The sequence below is a fragment of the Dasypus novemcinctus genome, chromosome 11, assembly GCF_030445035.2.
Source record: "Dasypus novemcinctus isolate mDasNov1 chromosome 11, mDasNov1.1.hap2, whole genome shotgun sequence".
Taxonomy (NCBI): Eukaryota; Metazoa; Chordata; class Mammalia; order Cingulata; family Dasypodidae; genus Dasypus; species Dasypus novemcinctus.
The window spans coordinates 74,831,341-74,852,022 of record NC_080683.1 but is presented as its reverse complement, the minus strand read 5'-3'; the positions used below and the strand labels follow the sequence as shown (position 1 = coordinate 74,852,022).

The 20,682-nt window shown below is 40.0% G+C and overlaps 1 protein-coding gene across 1 annotated transcript in view; it reads left to right on the top strand.

The window, feature by feature from the left end:
- Positions 1 to 1,106, top strand: part of MCHR2 (melanin concentrating hormone receptor 2) — a 69,678-nt gene extending 68,572 nt beyond the window's left edge. Inside the window, exon 9 of the mRNA XM_071218608.1 lies at positions 1,010 to 1,106. The gene's annotated coding sequence lies outside the window, so the exon portion shown is untranslated. The remainder of the gene's footprint in view (positions 1 to 1,009) is intronic.
- The last annotated feature ends 19,576 nt before the right edge of the window (positions 1,107 to 20,682 follow it).

Sequence of the window (20,682 nt, the reverse complement as noted above, 5' to 3'; positions counted from 1 at the left end):
TCTAGGTATTTTGTTTTTGTCCATGATTGTATACATGTTTATTTTCAAATGAAATGAATATTGTTCAGCTTCATGTATCTAATTTATACCTGAGTATTTGTCATTATATGTTATATGATATTATAAGCATATACTCTATACTTATTCAATTTTAGATGCCTCATTTAAACTTTGATCATCAATTAATATACATCAATGGGTGAAATTGCTTGTATGTTTATTTATTGGCTTATAGCTTCTACTCTTACGGTTTTCTTTTATAAAGGATTCAGATTTCTTTCTCAGAAATAGCTTCTCCTCCTCAAAGAATAAAAGATTTCAGGACTCATGAAATGTGTCCTAAGTATAGCCAATAGTATGAAGGCATTCATTATCATACTATATTCTCAGAAAACTAGGCAGCAGTATTCTCTTGAAGTCCCAGAAATTTCTGCTTTTTTGTGGCTCTCCACGTCATGGAACTTTAGATCTGAAAGAAAATTTAGAGATTGTCAAGTGTTACAGTCAGGATGGCAGAGATTAATTTTCCATTCCACAGAGTTCTATGCAATCAGCCCAAATCAAAAGAAAGAAAGTAACAACACTTCTTTTTACTGCCCCCAATTTTATGCTGACCCCTCTCTCCACTGAGAATTTAGTTCATTATTCAGGGAGCTTTCTCCCTCACCTAAGATTAGGATGAGGCCTACAGCCATGACGCTTTTATGACTTCAGTCCAGCAGGGATAGTATCTGTAATAGACTGAAAAATGGCCCCCGCAGGTATCCTTTTCCTAATCCACAGAACCTGTGAATGTTACTTTATGTGGCAAAAGGGACTTTGCAGATGTGATTAAGTTAAAGATCTTGACATGGAGAGATTATCCTGGATTATACAAACAGACCCAATGTAATCACAAGGATCTTTATAAGAAGGAATCAGAGGGAAATATGATGAAAATAGGAGATGCGACAACAGAAGCAAGATGTGGAAGTCATGAAAGAAAGAGATCTCAAGTCAAGGAATGCAGGCAGCTCCCAGAAACTCAAAACAGCAAGGAAACATGTTCTTCTCTAGAGCCTCCATATCTGTAAGAGAATAAACTTGCATTGTTTTAAGCCAACAAATTTCTGGTATTTTGTTACTACAGTTTTAGGAAACTAATACAGTGTCAAATTATTTTGTTTGCCCTTTCACCAATTAGCTCATCTACAGCTCTAGTCCATTCGAGAGACTTGCTTAGCCTGCAAAGCCCAACTAGGGTCAGGAGAATGGGTCAGATGGTCCATGGAATTGAGGGGAGAGTTGGGGGTAGCAGGTAAACACAGGAGATTGTCAGGTACATGGTTGAAACTACAATGTTAAGAAAACTCTTGAGAAAATAAAATAAGGAAGGGTTACTGGTGTAAGGTACTTGATGGGGGACATCTGGCACACGGTGCACCTGGGGCAGGCTTCTAGGGAGTGTGTGAATGCTTATCTTGTCATAGTGTGTTATATCAGTGGGTGGAGACCAAACAATGAATGGGAAGGTGTTGTAACCCCCATCCTGGGAAGACCTGATGTTCTTAAACAGAGGGGAGGGTGTCTCTCAAGAGCATGGGTGGCTCCCAGTGGGGAAGGACAGACTAATGTGTCTGAGAGCCTCCATGTTGCTCAAATGTGGTCACTCTCTAAGTCAAACTCAGCATATAAATGCATTACATTCCCCCAAGCATGGGACATGACACCTGGGCATGATTACTACTGGCTGGTGATGCAACTAGAAAAAGACCTTAAATGAAAGGGGGAATTAGTAAAGACGAATGAGTTTATATGGCTAAGAGACTTCAAAATGAGTCAGGAGGTCATCAAAGGGGTTGCACTTATGCACGTCTCAGCAGGATCTCAAAGATAGCCAAAGTAGATACAGTCCCAGGTAGTGGTGCTCCTGAGGGCTATGGAGACACCCAGGTCCTATGGTCGTGATAGATGGCTCTGGAATTCAGTGCTTTGCCAGTGGGCCCTGCTTTGGAGTTTGTGCTCCTGAATGTGATGGAGTTGGAGTCAGATGTGATTTTTCTACACATGCCTCTTCTGTCCCTTTCACTGAACCTATGGTTGGTGCTGGGGTTGGTGTATGCCCAGGAGACTTGAATCTCTGGGCTGTCCATGTGCCAGTTGGGTCCTGAGCCTCAGTAAAGTTGCAACACCTACTCTCCAGTTCATTCGACTTACCCTGTCAGGTAACAAGGAGGTGAGGATGGTCAACCACCACACCTAGGAACCAAGAGAGTCTACAACTGTAAGCAGAAGAATCCTATCCATCAGTCATGTGGGATCTAAGCCCCCTTTCAATTTAGAGGTGGAGTGGGTATCACCACCTCAGGGTCCTCAGGGTGGAGGAATAAAATATGGATTAGAGTGGACTTACTGATATTTTACTTTAGAATTATTGTGACTCTAGCAATGGAAGAAATTATATCATTGATGTGGAGACAGTGGCCACAGGAGTTGCTAAAGGCAGGGAGAGGGGAAAAGAGGTGTAATATGGGAGCATTTTTGGGACTTGGAGTTGTCCTGAATGATATTGGAGGGACAGATGCAGGATTTTATATATCTTGTCATAACCAACTGAATGAATGGGAGAGAGTGTAAACTACAATGTAAACTATAATCCATCCTGTGGAGCAGTACTCCAAAATGAATTTATCAAATGTAATGAATGTATCACACACACAAAAAAGACCATGCTTAATTGGTGTCTTGATCGCTGGTGTTTGTAAATTCATCATTTAATGCCTATTTATAGAGTACTCACCTTTAAGGTGCCGTGGTGGACTCCACTGGGGATTTTAAAATGCCCAAGACATTACCCTTATCTTAAGAATGGAAAATCCATAGTCTCTTGTGTTTTCTGAAGGTCACTTCTACCCACTGGTGCATACCACAGAATAATCTGCAGTGTTTCTCACTTGCAAGATGCAGTTAATTGTAAAATGCACCATTAAGTTAAGAACTATTTTTTGGGAAACAAAAACACTACATTAAATATACTCAGTAACAGTAAAATGTACCCTAATTTCAGAAGCACTAATATGTGGGAAAATGTACAACACATAAATGAGAAAAAACAATATCTACAACTCACCAATACATTTTCTTATGAGATAAATGTACTCAGATTTATAATTCTCTGAAAGGATTCTCCTTCAAGTGATGGCATCTTTCCTAATAAATGTCTAAATCCAAGCACAAAAATGAATCCTGGAAAAGGATCAAAATTGATTAAACATCTTACAAAATGTTTTCATTTTTCAGGCACAGTATTGAAAAAAAATGTGAATAATTTTTAAATAAATTGTGTTTCTAAAGCAGCAAAGCCACAAGAACTTGTTACCTTAGCAATGGAAAAAACCTAACATTACATTCTGAAAGTGAAGTTTTGAGCTTCTTGGGGATGACAAGATATCTTGGGTTTCACTGTTGAGAAATAAAAAGCACAACCTTGCAGAAAGATATCTAACGAGCCACTCTTGCCCCCCACTTCTGTAAATCAGCCCATGAGAACATGGCCTTGCAGAAGACTATCAAACGAACCATTCCTGCTCCCTGATTCTGTAAATCAGCCCATGAGAGCATGACCTGGCACCTGCCTTCTGCTTCTGTAACCCTGCTGCAAAATTTCACCTAGCAACACATTAGCCAAGGAGTGAGAGCCATGCTAGTTCCACATAAAATCCTATATAAACCTATGAAAACTGAGAAATGGGGCTCAGAATTTGAAGATTGACTCTCCTCTGGGTCCATGCACAATAAATCTGTTCCTCCGCCTCTCTGAGTGCCATTTGGGTTTTCCACCACTTAGAACTCCTGGCTTTGCTGCAACGTTTGGTTCCCTGATGGTAAAACCCAACCACACTGGCCCTTTGAGTCTTCAGTTTGGGACTGACAGGTGCGGCAGGTGGAGATCTCCACACGAACAAGGTGACACCACCTTTCTCTTGATGGGGCCTCCTTTGGAAGAAGGATCCCTGTGCATCACATCCTCCACCCCAGCCTGAGTCGGTGGAGAGGTGGATTGAACAACATCAGATGAGGCTGAAAAGGTAAGACCTCGGGATTCTGAGTCCCAGTCAGGCCCATCTCCAGATGGAAGTGGAGACTGATCACCTCCCAAAATCTCAAAATTCAAGATTCCAGGATAGGGTAGTCCCTTGGGTAGGACTGTAACTTTTGAGTAATTGAGTGAATGAATGGAGACTACAGAGGCTTGCCTCTGCTGATCCAGTTTGTGGCTCCATGGCCTGTGCTACAGAGTGGAGTGGGCCCCAACCTGCACTCTGTGGCTATATGATATGGCGTAACTACTAATCCAGACTCTACACAGACGCCTTAGCTAAGATGTGCCTAAGTTCTTGCGAGAGACGCGGACAGGCAGGCATCTGAGTGGCTTCGTGAGAGGTATCCCTCCTTTGTTTGTCCTGTGACACCAGTTCAGGGATGGGATTATCACAGTCCAAACTCATAGACTTAGATTGTATGTTAAAAAACTTCAAGAAGGGCTTTTCCAGGGACTATGGTATACGTATGTCCCCCAGAATTCTCTGGACTCTGTGTGAATAAGAGTGGCCTAAGTTTGATGTTAACTAGTCCTTAGAGGGAACCCTAGAGGTGGCCAAGGTTCGTGCAGTTTGGCAGGCAGTCACTGAGACCCCCAGCCACCCCAATCAGTTTCCCTACATCAATCCCTAGATAGAAATCACCCAAACCCTGCCCCCTTGGATTCAATTCTGTACTGCAAGGTAGGGTCAGAGTAGGGTCTTAGTAACTCAAATGGCCAGACCTCAAAAACCTACTATTCTACAAAAATCTCCAGAAGAAAACCCACTACCCCTGCCATATGTTCCAGCCATTCCAGGACATCTCCTTGCTCCAGAGCCTCCACAAGCAGATCTCCCAGAGACTCCTCTACCTTCAGCCTCCCTGGGCCCGTCAGCACCAAGGGGATCCTGAAACCCCTTTGGCCAGGAGACTTCAGTCAGTGCAGACTGCGCTTCAGATGCCCCTCTGTGAGACACAGAGTCCAGCCCAGATCGGTGCAGATGGGACTGTCCAACCCGGGAGGTCAATCCTGTTCTATCAGCCCTTCAAACTGCAGATCTCTTAAACTGCAAGCACCACACCCCTTCATATTCAGAAAAGCCTCAGGCTCTTATCCACCTCATGGAGTCCATTTTCCAAACCCACCGTAATGATTGCCACCAACTCCTCCTAACCCTGTGCAATATGGAAGAGAGACACCGGATCCTCATGGAAGCCAGAAAGTGGTTTTAAGAACAGGCCCCTGCAGGTGTCTTAGGGCAAAGAGATATCACCAGAAGCTCAACTGGCCTGGAATTTAACACAGATCAGGGACAGGGTACAGGAAGGAGCAAAGTGGCCCACAAACATGTCCAAAATGGCCTCCATCACTCAAAAGCCTAAAGAATCTCCAGGAGATTTCTATAAGCAACTCTGCGAGGCCTTTAGGATCTACACCCTGGAAAGCCGGGGGATGGTCAACGCAACTTTCATTGCCCAGGCAGTGCCAGACATTAAAAACAAACTTCAGAAACTAGATGGGTTCGCAGAGATAAACATCTCCCAGCTCCTTGAAGACACAAGCAAACTGCTCAAAGAGAAGCAAAAAAGCAAATGAAACAGCAGGTTTCCCTGTTAACAGCAGCCTTAGGAAATCCAGACCTGACTAATTGAGAAAGGCCACCCTGAAAAGGGGGTAACACTTCACCCTGGACACTCCGCTGCTGCCAGTAAAAAACCTGATGGAATAGCAACCTGTTCAAGACTTGCGGGCCACCAACAACACTACCATCACCCTGCGCCCAGTTCCTAACCTATGCACCTTAATGGGGCAATTACCACCTGGGGCCACCTGGTTTACTTGTCTGAACTTTAATGATGCTTTTTTCTGCCTGCGGGTGGCTCCCCGAGCCAATCCCTATTTGCTTTTGTTTATGTTTTTCTATGTTTTTTTTATTAATGTTAATAGGTCACAAAGAATGTTACATTTAAAAACATTAAAAAAAAAAATAAGAAGTTCTCATATAACCCACTTCCCACCCCCACCTCATTATTTGTATAAATTGTGTTTTTTTGAAGATATATACATCACCGAAAAAATGTTACATTAAAAAATATAAGAGGTTCCTGTATACGCCCCAATCCCCCACCCCACTCCTCCCACACCAACAATCTCCCCCATCATTGTGCCACACTCATCGCATTCAGTGAACACCATTTTGGGGCACTGCTGCACTACATAAATAATAGTTTACCCTGTAGTTCACACTCTCCCTCAGTACATTCAGTGGGCTATGGCAGGCTATATAAAGTCCAGCATCTGACCCTGCAATATCATTAAGGACAACTCAAAATCCCAAAAATGCCCCCACATCACATCTCTACTTCCCTCTTCCGCCGTCAACAAATACTGTGGCCTATTTGCTTTTGAATGGAAGAATATCAAAACTCAACAAAAGACTCAATTAACTTGAACTCTGCTCCCACAGGGCTTCAAAAACTCCCCCACCCTTTTCCGGGAAGTCCTGGCAGCAGATCTCACCTTCTACCCATGGGAGGACTTAAAATGTACTCTTCTTCAGTATGTAAATGACCTCCTGCTGGCTAGCAAAACAGAAGAAAACGGCTGGGGGAAAACTCAGGCCCTTCTACAACTTCTAACGCAAACTGGCTATAAAGTGTCCTGGAAAAAAAGCTGAGATTTGCCAGCTACAAGTTAGGTATCTAAAGTTCATCATCTCAAAAGAGCACCAGACCCCAGAGGGAATCTGGCTACTCCCGGATGGCTGAGTCTTCATCCCAAAGAGGGCCACCTACAGCCTTGTTCCACAACACCACCAGCTCACCCACCTGGGAAAAACTGCTTTAAAAGCCCTGCTCAGAAAATACTACATTACCCGGATGGCCTCGCTCTGCACCACTGTTAACAGAAGATGCCAGACTTGTCCTAAAAACAACCCCTCCCAAGGACCCCAGGCCCCAACCAGCAACCAACACACCAAAACTGCCCCTTTTGAAAACTTAACAATGGACTTTACAGAAATAAAACCAAGTTGAGGGTATAAGTACATACTAGTAATAATGTGCACCTTCTCAGACTGGGTCGAAGCCTTTTCCACCCACACTAAAAAAGCAAGAAAAGTAACTAAAGCTTTTCACTGAGAAACAGTTCCCCAGCACAGAATACCCTTATCCATAGGGAGCTACAATGGCCCGGCTTTCGTAGCAGCCATCATCCAAGAGCTAACAAAGTTGTTGAGAATTAACTATAAACTCCACACAATATATAGGTCTCAGAGCTCAGGGAAAGTAAAAGGCAAACCCTCAAAAGCACCCTAGCCAAGTTCTGTCAAAAAACTGGCCTCCTGTGAGCCTTCCTTAAAGCCATTAATCAAATTACTTGATTTTATGGAACAGGAAAGTGGGGCCCAAAGAGGATAAAGTGATGACCCAAAGGTACACAGCTTTTTATTGTCAAAACAAGGGCAAGATTTTGAAGCTTCTGACTCGTAGTCCTTCCCGTTTGTTTCCACCATGCGCATGCGCTTCCCTCTCATATAGGGATGAACTGGGAGAGTAGAGGGCTATAGATGTCATGACCAGAAGTTTGGCTTATAATAAAATGAGATGCCCTGAAGCTTTTTGAGAAGGGTGGTATCACAATCAAATCCTGCTAATGGAAATAACTGGCACTAAAGTATACAATGGAATGAACGGGAAAAGCCTGGAGCTGGAAAAGTAGGTAGGAGGTTATGAGAAGGATCCAGGCAGGAGGAAATAATGCCTTCAACCAGGGCAAGGACAATAACATTGTATACCATTTTAACTACCATTTGTTGAGCGACTACAATGTGCCAGGCATTATGCATAATTCCATATAATCCTCATGTCACCCCCAAGAGCTGCATATTATTGTCCTCATTTTAACATGAGAAATCTGGGGCTTGGAGAGGTTAAGAAACCTGCCTGAGTTAACTCGGCTAGTAAGTGGCAGACTTAAGGTTCCAACCCTGGTCCGATTGTCGTATTCACCATGCCCAGGCTTCTCAAACTTTACAGTGTCTGCAAATTATCTGGGACTCTTGTTAAAATCCATATTTTGATTTAGAAGAACTGGGGTGGAGTCTCAGAGTCTGCATTTCTAAAAAGCCCAGCATGGATGCCAATGGTATCGATACACAGACTTTGAGGAGCAAAGAATTATTTATAATAGAAGTGCAGAATGAGAGAGAGATAGGAGAAACCTTGCAAAAATGAAGCTGGTGAGGAAGTGGGAAGGGAAGGAAACAATGGTGTGGTTTCTAGCCCGGGGAACTGAAGATGGGAAGCCCAGGAGGAGAACTTTAAATGGAGTTTCTGTCTCCATTTTAAAAAGAAGAGATGAACTCCTGTTTCAGCAATTATCAAAACCAAACTAGGAATGACAGTTAACAGAGCTTACATATCTATTTACTTTTCAACTCTATTGTTTATCTACTCAGTCACAACAATCATTTCTCAGTTTTCATAAAATGATTATAAACCCTTTATAGTTTTGTATCATTATTTAAAGTGAGGATTGATGTTGAGATGGGAAAAGCATAATACAGATGGCTGGGATTAATTATTGCATAAGGGTTACAGAGAAATTAGGGGTGGTATGGAGAGAAAAACACTGTCTATCAAATCAGTCGATCTGTATTCTCATTCCTAAATTGCCACTTACTAGCTGCATAACTCTGGGCAGTTGTTTACCTGCTCTAACTCTCAGTTCCCCATCTAAAAGTTGAGGGTGATATTATCCACTTCATACTGTTGTCGTCAGATTTGAACACCGAAATTGTTTAGAACTATTTAGTGTTTTAGTTTCCTAGTTGCAAAAACAAATACCATACTATGCATCTGTTTAACAACAGGAATTTATTGGCTCATGGTTTCACAGGCTAGAAGACTTGCTTCTTCCAGAGTAGGTATCTTCTAGCTAGCCAGCAATCTTTAGGGTTCCTTGGCTTTTCTGACACAGGGCAGTGCAGATGGCAGCATCTTTTTTTATTCCAGGTGCTTTTGACTTCCAGCTGGTAGCTCCCCAAGGCTTCTCTCTGTATCTGACTTTCACTCTGTTTATTAGGGAATCCAATAATCCACATTAAAGCCCAGCCTAATTCAGTTGGGCCACACTTTAACTGAAATAATATCTTGAAAAGATTTTATTTGCAATGGGTCCATACCCACAGCATCAGGAGTTGGGACCTGAAAATGCCTTTCTGGGGGCACACCATTCAATCCCCAACAGATAGGGAAATACTCCTTACGTTTAGTATCATCATCATCCTCATTACCATCATCATCATTTCTTAAGGATATTTGACAGATTGAAAGAGATGGCCACAGTATTTTGCAAATCCTTTCACTGAAAAGTGGAGTCTCTGTCCCCCTCTTTGAATCCAGGCTGGTCTTGTGACTTGTTTTGACCATTAGACTGTGGCAGTGGTGAGACTGTGAGTTCCACAGCCTAGACCTTGACAGGTCTTGTAGCTTCTACTTTTACCCTCTCGCAACTCTGTCCTGAGACACCATGTAAGAAATCTGTCTAGCCTTCTGGAAGATGAAAAGCTACATGAAAGAGAACTGACGCACCCCAGATGGTCTGAGCACCAACTGCCAGGAATGTGAGTGAGGTTATCTTGAACCTCACAGCTCAGCTGACCATCCAGCTGAACGCAGCTATTTGAGTGACTCATGTGAAGCCAGCAGAGGACCCACCCAGCCAATCCACAGAATCGTGAAAATAATAAATGGTGGTTTTTTTTAAGCCATTTATTTTGGGATTGATTTGTAGATAATTGGAATAGCATCCATGAGAGTAAAATTTAATAAAATAATCTTTGTTGGTAAAAAGAGTTTTGAGTCTCTCAAGTACAAATCATTGCAGCTATTATGACTCTCGATGCCCTCATTTCTTACTTTATTCTATAAATATTTATTGACTAACTACCATATTCCAGGCAATACATTAAGTTTCAGATTTAGTTTGATGAATAAAACATTTTCCTGCCCTTACAGAGTTTAAAGCCCAATTAGCATCAAGCATTATGCTATCACATAAGTAAGTGTATAATTATAAATTATAACAGGTCCTATAGGACTGAATAACAGAGGAGACACACCTTAGCTGCCTTAGCTGTGCTGAGCCGTTTATCATCAGTGCCTAGGCACAGAACAGGTGTGAAATCAAGTTCTCTCCCACGATTTTATTCTAAAAGAAGTGGCTATTACAGAGGTTTCAAAATGTTTAGAGTATGAAGAAACTGTTATTCTGTCTTTTTCTATTCAAAAGAGTAGATATAAATAAATTGCCTTCAGAGATGGGGAAAACAGATGGATTTGAAAATTCAGCTCACACTGAATATAATTAACTTGGCAAGGGAGAGAAGCCAATGACGCCTGAGATCATAAGTGCCAGGGAGACAGGCAAAGGGCTAACTTATTTTTAACACCACAGTAGTCTTAGCAGTAAGGAAAATTCAGACTCTATTAGTGTCTCTATAAAAGTGAAAGAGCAAATGAAGAGAGGGGGGAAATGTGGCCATTGGAGAGTAATTAACATTGTGAACCAGTTACCAATCCGCAGAGGTATTCTCTGCTTATTAACAGAATTTGGGTTTCCCAGATTATTGCAAATGAGAAAATCTTCTAAAAGCAGACTCCAGGTGTTGTTTACCATTCAATTGTGAAAGAAGTGTACCTGAAAAGACAACTGTTTTTCTGCCAAGCCCTTTCTTAGCAAGAATGGAGAGCTGCTTTCTACACAGACAAAGTCTAATTGCATCCCTCTGTAGAGTGTTCTGGGAATAATTGGACCAGAAAGATACAAAATGACCCTTGGCCTTGGAATAACTAGGGTTTGGTGAAGGTCATGTCCCAAGCCACTAGGATTGAGATTTAAATATAGCCTGGTGTAGCGCCCTTCACAATTGAACATCTCCACCCAAGCAACTATTCCCTTCTATTCACCCTACAATTTTAGTCACTGCTAAACAAGGAATGTACATTTACAAATCTATGGTTTTTTATGTGCCAATCCTGTTACCTGGAGTTCCCATTTCCCCTCCACCTAATAAATTCTTACTCATTAGACCCCATTTAAATGTTATTTTCTCCTTCTTTGATACTCCAAGTAAACTCCAGTTAGTCATTCCTTGTTAGCATTTACATCGTACTTTGTACCTCCTTCTCTTACAGCATAACCAGTCTGATGATTTGTATACTGTTTTACCTACTTCATTGCAAACTCTTCAAACCCAAAACATATCTGACTCATCTTGGTATCTGCGGTGTCTATGTATTTATCACATAGCAAGTACTCAGGAAAAATGTAATTGATGGAATAAATGAACAGACGGATGAGAAAAGAAGAGAGACAAAGCATACTCCAAGGGATGTTATTGTTACATGTGTGTGCACGCATATGTTGTGTATATATTTATACTCACATTTATATCTATATTCATGGTTACATATGAGTGTGGAAGGATATTGTGGCAGTTTGATATTATTTATGAATTCCAAAAAGAAATATTGTTTATGTTTGTAAACTGGTCTGTTTCTCTGGGCATGATACACCTTGGACTGTATTAAATTCAGAGGTTTCACTTTTACTTTATTAAATCAAGATTAGGGCTTTGATTTGACCATGTCGTTAGAGCATGCAGAGTTGAGTCCCCACCCCCTCCGTGGGCTATATAAATAGATACTCATCAAGAACAGAGAAGATGATACATGGAGAAGAACAAAGAGGAAGAGAGACAGTTCCATAGACATAGCAGGGGCCCCAGGAAGAGAGATGAGCCTGATAGTCTATAGCTGACCTTGTAAAGAGATCAGAGCAGCTAAGCCCAGAAAGAAACAAGTATTCCAGCCTAAAGCTGAGATCTGAAGAAGCTGGGCCCACACAGCCTTAAGAGGAAGAGAAAGGCTGAACCCTTGCAGACATCGCCCACCATCTTGTTTCAACACATGGCAACAGAGTTTGATGAGGAAGTAACTCTGAATTGGACTCTAGGGCCTTGTAGCTGTACACTTCCTCCCCAAATAAATACCCTTTATAAAACTCAACAGACTTCTGTTACTTTGCATCAGCACCCCTTTTGGCTGACTAATATCTAGGTGTTAGCAAATAAGATTTCTCATATAAAGTAAAATGCAAGAAGACTTTTGAGTTTGAGAAGCCTTACAAATCTATTTAAACCTCCTTTGTTCACTTCTTTGTTTAGAGCATAGTAATAAAGTACTGACATATCACATATTAATATCCTTGCAGATATTTTGCCTTTATTTAGATTTTAGCTAGGGTTTTCTAAAAGGTAACTGATTTGTATTCCTTAAGATTTAATGTGAAAAAATAAAAATAAATGAGATAAGAAGACAATGTGATTTCAAATATCTATGAGAAAGATATTTAATAAATGATACAAGTGCTTAGCCTAAAGCCTACACCTCTGAAAACCAATTTTTAAACTTCAAACAGGGGAGCAAGTGTAGCTCAGTGGTTGAGCACCTGCTTTGCATGTATGAGATCCCAGTTTCAATCCCCAGTACCTCCTAAAAATAAAAGAAATAAAAGTGTCTCGCACACTTTAAGTATATTTGTAAGTTTGAAGATTATCCTTTTGAAAATTATATGATTAGATTAGGTATCAAGTGGAAAATACTCAGCTCTGGTTTTTTTTCCAATGAGTCAAAAATCCCATAAAGTTTATCAAGCTGAGTGACTACAGGTTCTAAAGACCCATTTGTCTACTCGTCTTTCCTACATGAACAAGCATGGTCTTGCTTCCATATAATTATTGTAACTTTTCAAGCATCTGAAAATTTTTAAATTATATTCTTACAGTCAAGATTTGTTTTTAGGGAAACGGACTTTGGCCCAGTGGTTAGGGTGTCCGTCTACCACATGGGAGGCCCGGGGTTCAAGCCCCGGGCCTCCTTGACCCGCGTGGAGCTGGCCCATGCACAGTGCTGATGCGCGCAAGGAGTGCCCTGCCACACAGGGGTGTCCCCCGCGTAGGGGAGCCCCACTCGCAAGGAGTTCGCCCCGTAGGGAGAGCCGCCCAGTGAGAAAGAGAGTGCAGCCTGCCCAGGAATGGCGCCGCCCACACTTCCCGTGCCACTGACGACAACAGAAGCGGACAAAGAAACAAGACGCAGCAAAAAGACACAGAAAACAGACAACCAGGGAAGGGGGGGAATTAAATAAAAAAATAAATCTTTAAAAAAAAAAAAAAAAAGAAATACCTATTAAAAAAAAAAAAGATTTGTTTTTAAAATAATTTTTTCCTCTTAACTTCTAAAAGGTATGAAGATGTTCCTGGCTGAAATTTGAAAAGCAAACACATAATTTTCCTTAGAAGAAAATAAAAATCATACCTAATTCAGCAACCAGAGAAAATCATTGCTAGATATTTTATTTTAATAACATTTCACTGCAAAAGTAATACAAATTACAAAGAAAATTTAGAAATACAAAAACAAAAAATAAAACAAAAATCACAATGATTTCTATATTAGTTTTTTAAAGTATATATGAAATTTTAACACAGTTTGGACCAGGATAGATATTCTTAAATAGAATTTAGGTTATTCCCAGGTTTTTGAGGTTATAAATAATTCTTCAATGGGCATTTTTGAATGTAAATATTTGTCCAAATATTTACTTCTTTTCGAACAGATTCCTAGATAAGGAATACATAAATCTGAATCTAAGGACTCAATACACATTGCCAAGAAAAATTTTCTAGAAAAAATGTCCCAATGGAACCCCCTCCTATATGGATAAGAGCATCTGTTTCCCATCCCCTCAAAAATATACAGTATTATTATTTTTTAATCTCTGTAAATATGAAAGGCCAAAATTGTTTCTCAAGGATTTTGTGAATTTCTTTGATTACGAAGTGAAGCTGGGCATTTTTCAGATGTTAATTGGACAATTGTGTTTCATTTACTGTGAATTAAGCTCCTTGAGGAAAGGGGCTTAATTTATCTATCCCAAGACCCTCTGTGTCTGTCACTTGATAACCATTTAACTGCTATAGGAAACAATGATATTTTCATATAGTTTGGCCAGTTTTTATATTGGTTTTTAATGTTTTTCTCATTGATTTGAAAAGCCATTTATATACTAAATGTTTTTACAATTATTTTCCCTCAAGTTCTCATTTTCTTTCTAATCTTGTTTATGCTGTTCTTTGATGAACAGTCTTTCATTTTTGTTAGAGGATTGCAATAATTAACAAGCTGTAGCTCAGTTTCCCCTGATATGCACTGGGGAAAGGCTAGCCCCATCCCCCATAAGCCTACGTGTCCAAAGGCATGGCACTTCCCCACAGGTTAAACAAAGAAACCACATAAAAACAGGAATAAAGAAAAATGGAAACCTTCCCTACCCACATATCAGAGGAAAACAAAATCCCTACAGAACAAAAAAGAACATCTGCTCCTGCAGCATTCCAAAAAACTATAACTCTCTAACCCACTATCTTCTAATCACTATCAGGGAAAAATTTCACCTCTAGAGCTTCCTATTGGCCACTGCACCTCACTCAACTCCTCAGCCCCCTCCCACCAACTATCATTTCCCTGCCTGGGAAAGTTCTGTATAAATTCAAGCCCTCCCCTTCCAGGAGTGAGCTAAAATCGCTCTTCAAACCTCCACCATGCTGGTGGGGGGGGCTAAAGTCTGTTCTTCAAACCCTCTCCTTTGGGAAAGCTTCTCAATAAATTCTTTGCTTATGGTCATTCAGTCTCTATGTCCCAATAAATGATGTATTTTCTCCAACAATTTTTGTGCAGTCAGATCTGTTACATTTTTTTTCCTTTGTGATTTCTTCTATTCCTTGTATGCCTACAAACTCCTTTTCCATGCTAAAATTATTTTTAATTCTCTTCACTATTTCAGTTATTGTTGGGAAGGGAAGAGTATAGCTTCTGTTAATGTGTTTTATTTGCACAGATTCAGTGCTTCATGAGAATAACTTGAAGATTTATTGCCATGTACAAGCAGTTACTAAGAAGTAAGAATGTAAGACTCTTACAAAGATTCTTAATCTGGGTTGAATCCTCTGTGCCTATAAAATTCAATGTATACTTTTCTAGGTAGGGTCTCAATATATCTGTGACCCCAAAATGGTTAAGAACTAATATTAGAGCTTCTTCCAAGAATTTTCACACCTGACACCATCTAGATTCCCTAATGTTTAAACTTTAACAACTATTCTGTACATCCAGAATTTGATATCCCACAAAAAGGAAAAAGAATGAGGCTGAAGAATTGTGGCTAAAGTTTTAACACTGAATAACAAATTCAACACAAGCTTTTCTGAAACTGCATTCATGCTGAATCCAAACCTAAGCAATAACTTAGAACTTTGAAAGCCAGCTTTTCATGGGCACTAGCCTACTTGCATGTCATTGAAAAATCAATGTATCCAAAGGTCAAATATGTCAATATTTTCACATAATTTCCTGATTCGATGAAATCTTAAAACCACCTAATGCTATTTCACCATCCAAGTCACAATGTCTCCAACAAGCAGTCACCAAGTCTATTATTAAACATTTCCAGAGACGGGGAACTCTTTGCTTCTTAAGGCAATTCATTGCAGAATTTCTCCTTCTAGTCCTATTTCATGAAGATCTAAGTTTTCCATTTATCTTACTGAAGCAATGGAGCCCAGGTAATCAGATACACCTGCAGGAAATCTGGTGAAACAACTTTTCAGCCTTCTTAAATGGATGAGCAGAGACATAATCAAAACAGCATGCCACTGTTCTGTGTAGATTCTTGCTGAAAGGTTTATGAAACAGCGTGAGATTCTGAATATAGAGTACTCTTTAAAAATGAAAGCAGAAGGTAAGTTATCGAAAGCATGTGGTGAAAAATGAGCTATACTGGTTTTTAAACATCCTAACTTGGGGAAACAGGGATAGTGGTTCATTTGTGTATAAGTTATCATTAAGGGATGAAGTTCGACTAGGTACACAAAACAGGTCAGATATTTTGACAAAGCTAAGCAGCTGAGCAGAGATGTTCTCTATTTTGACTTGAGGAATTGTCCCAACACAACACAGGCAAATGTCTAAATGCTCTCTTGGATTGTCCAAGTCTGGATGCTGTCTGATAAAAAAGTCTGTTGTCCAGATTACTGTAGAACAGTGGAAGAGGGTCAAGGACTGAGTATGCCACTTATCATTTAGTATAAAGTACATATGTATGCAAAAATGTATGTGAAATAACTTTAATCTCTTAAACTTATACTTAAAAATAGTAACAGTCCTTTACAGTTTGTAAAAAAAAAAAAAAAGTTTGGGAATTAGCCTGTTGATATCTACATCATTCACAGCAATGAAAAGAGCTAAGTTCAATTAGAAACCCCATGGAGGAGAGAGAGCGCAATTAGGGTGAACTCAGAGGCAACCTTTTATAGATTCACCACTCCCTCTGGGTCATAAAGAAAATAACTCTGCTCTAGTTAAATACTTTTCTATGGCTTGGGTTTGAATTTCTTATTTTGAATTATTTTGATAGAGGGTTTTAGCATATGGATTTTTCAAAATGCATATCTGTTTATGTAGAATAGGTACTAATGTTTTTCAACCTACACATTGCAACCAGAGTGCCATGAAAACAATCTAGTGGTTCTCAAATATCTTTCCTCCTTTTTTCCTTAATTAACAGAACATAGCAGAACCTGCATATGCATGCATGTCTGTGTGGTATGTGCATAAGCATGCACTTGTGTGTGATGAAAAACGTATTTCTTTTTTTTTTTTAAATGTCTTTTTTTTTTTTTTAAATTTAATTCCCCTCCCCTCCCCCGGTTGTCTGTTTTCTGTGTCTTTTTGCTGCGTCTTGTTTCTTGTTTCTTTGTCCGCTTCTGTTGTCGTCAGCGGCACGGGAAGTGTGGGCGGCGCCATTCCTGGGCAGGCTGCTCCCTCCTTCGCACTGGGCGGCTCTCTTTATGGGTGCACTCCTTGCGCGTGGGGTTCCCCTACACGGGGGACACCCTGCGTGGCAGGGCACTCCTTGCGCGCATCAGCACTGCGCATGGGCCAGCTCCACACGGGTCAAGGAGGCCCAGGGCTTGAACTGTGGGCCTCCCATGTGGTAGACGAACGCCCTAACCACTGGGCCAAAGTCCGTTTCCCCAAAAAACGTATTTCTTACTCTAGGTCAAAGTCAAACATATTTGAAAGGATTCTTCTATAGGAGAGAAAAATGACAGAGAGATGGCTGGCTGGGGAGATAGGGGTAAAAAATGATAAATGATAGCTAGAAAGATGATGATAGATTAGATAGAGAGATAGAGAGATTGAGAGAGAGAGGTGACTTCTAACGTATTTAAGAAAAGATTACAACCGTATCACCAAAAATCAGACATGATACTATTTTGCTTAAAAGTCTTTTTTTTTTTTTTTTACCATATGCTATCACGTCAGGAGAGCCAATGTGGTGCTCAGTGGTTCCAGGCTGGCTTCCCATATACAAGGTCCTGGGTTCAATTTCTAGCCACTGAACCTCAAAAAAAAAAAAAAAGAAAGAAAGAAAGAAATAAACAACTTCATTAATCTTCACAACTCTCCTATGGAGAAGAATTGGACTTACAATAAATGGTGCTGTCAACTTTATCTCAAGGGCATAGATTTTTACAGGTAGAAGCTGCCAGGTTTTATTTGCCAAACCAAAGATGTTTCAAGCACACAGAATAAGATTTCAGTGTTGTGACTAAGAATGAAATGTCAGTGGTAATTTATTTTTGATGATAACAATTAAGACCAGGTCAAAGCACACACTCAGAAAGCATTAAACACCTTCTACAAAGTAGGCCTTCTTAATTTTCTTCTCTGTACAGCCACCTCTCAGTTTTCTACAAATAAGCTATCTACGTTGTGAATTATACATTACATTTCTAAAACTTTCACCAGGTGCCAATGGCTTGACTAAACCACAGCAGGGAATCAAGCTCCTGATAGCCATGATTTACTTGTCCAATGGAACCTGTCATCTCAGTCAAGCTCTCTTCCAGCCCTACCTTATACTTTCCGAGGAAATAGCTTTCTGCCAAGACCTGTGCTCACTTCCTGACTGTCCTGTTTGCCTATATCACACTGTCATTCACCAATAAATCCTGGGGACATTTAATTGCTTGGTGGTGTGCTTAGGAAACAGAATTAAACACATTCAACTCTGTTCTATAACTCCCTCAATTATAACGTACCCTCAAAGCTACAACAACCCCAATGAGTGCACAAAAGAAAGAGCCCCTTAATTAGGGACCGTAGGAATGTAATATCACCTATGTTTTGATCCAAAATCCTAGCATCCTACCACTAAAAGTGATGCCTGTCTAGGTATTCATAAATAGGCACTGCAGTTGCCAAACAGAAGAGCAAGAGGAAGACAAAGACATTATGGGGATTAACACTGGGAAAAGCTATGGCTGAACTTAAAGAGATGACTTTATAAAAAAGGTAATAAAGGAATAAAAGGTATAAGGAAAATGTGGTAGCAATGATCTGCATTTCAAGCAGGGACTCTATCTTGGATAAATCTTTAGAAAAATTTTAAGCTCTGGTAGTTATCTGGTCACCTAAAACAAAGTTTTTGCAAACTGATTTTCTGTAATTCAGTGGTTACGATTAAGAAATGGAGTTATGCACTGAAGTGACCATTTTTATTTAATCAATCACTCGTCTGTTAAACATCTGGTCAATTTAGTGAACAGGAAAATAGCCAGGTAGTTATTTGGTTTAACTGATTAGTCAAGCCTATTGAAAAGGTTGCTTCTTTAGTTCTACATAGAGCCATCTCCCATCCACCTCTAAAAGAGTGACAAAGCAAAGATTAGATTTGCAAGCATTTGTTTCTGAGGTCAGTGAATCAGGACCAGTTCTACCTAACTTTGAGCAGAAATGGGTGGTGTCCACCCCAGTTTTTCAGGAATAGTAGATGGAATAAAAAAGAATGGAATAGTTCAGGAGGGAGAGATCTTCATAGTAAAAGGATACTGGCAGGAGAAGGAACCAGTACAAGTCATCAACATGGAGATCAGCCGGCAAGGATGTGCTGGAGTTCCATTTCTCTTGAACACCTGCAGCGGAGGAAAAACAAGAAGACTAACTCACAGACCAGTAAATTATGCTTTGAATCATATGAAGAGGGAAACTCCAAGGAAAAGTTACACATGGGATATATGAAAGAGTTTGTGTTTTTATAACTAAAGGAGACATAACCACCTATTCAAGTGAAATAGAATGTGCTGATTATATTATCGAAAGCAATTAATTTCCCATGCTGTTGAGTGGGCTACAACATCCATTTTTCAACAACTTTCTGTAAAAAATTTATCTATCTCCTTCAATCCTTCTCATTTATGACAACAAATACAGAGCCATCATCCTCCAGATCATCATTGGCTCACCCTTCCATTCCTCTGAGTACAGGTGTCACCTAGGCATCTTTTACAGGTCAGCTAGAACATCACTTTCTATTGCTTCCTGATGGTAACCAGCAGCAGCAACATTAACAGAAATGTTGGTGGCAGCTCCAGCATCAACAGGAACTCAGCAGCACAGTTCCAACAGCAGTGGCTACAGTGGCAGTAGCAGGGGAAGGGGGTGGAGGAGAAGGGCACAGCAGTTACCTGATCTCTGGGTAGCATGCTTTATTCTATTTTGCTCCTCTATCTTTCCAGAAACTTTTCAACCAATTTCCTGTATTAAGTCGTCTCTGTTTGAAATACCTAGAGTGATTTTTATTCCTGATTAGTCCTTGACAAATACAAAAAATATCTACCCTCATTGCTCAACTTCCCCCATTTGTTCCTCATATTTTATTCACTTAGAACTTAAATGTTTAGTTTAAATTCATAGGATTTCTATGAGACTTATAGTATCAAAGATAGGGACATTTCCTTTTCCCTGCCCTTATTATATTATTTCCTGAAACATTTTCCAAGGAGCATTTGGCATCTGAGTACAAATGTGATCATATTTTCCACTATATATGCAATGTTATAACTAAAAGAACTTGTTGGGTCAAGTTAATAAATTATTCTTGATGCTGCCTTTCTTCCTTGAAATTGAGGTGACCTGAGTTACTTGCAAAAGGGCCACTTAGAATACAATTAACAGCCTGAATATGTGTTCCTCTTGACTTAATATGGTAGTTCTGATTAAAGAAAGAGAAAAGAGGAGAGAAGAAAACCCATGCTGAGTGCTTAATGTTAAGCATCTTGGTCTACTATTCAAGATGACCTGGAAGGACTCTTTTTCCAGCAGAGAAAAGTTTCATCTTTACAGCACATCTATTATCATTCCATTTATATAACCTACCTCTTAAATACCATAATAAGAAATGATTATTTTTACAAGTAAAGAAACTTTACCTAAATAAATTATTCCTTAGTTTTATAACTTTCAAATAGCTATCATATAACTCATATTATCCATTTATACCCAAGGGGATTCAATTGATTGGTCTGAAAATCGACTAGTGCCTGTTTTGATCTTCTGATGATAAGATAACCACTTAACAAAGTAAGACCTTTATTGTTACCAATCCAATATCTTCTAAAGAATCTACAAAGGGACCAGCTGGCAGAAGTG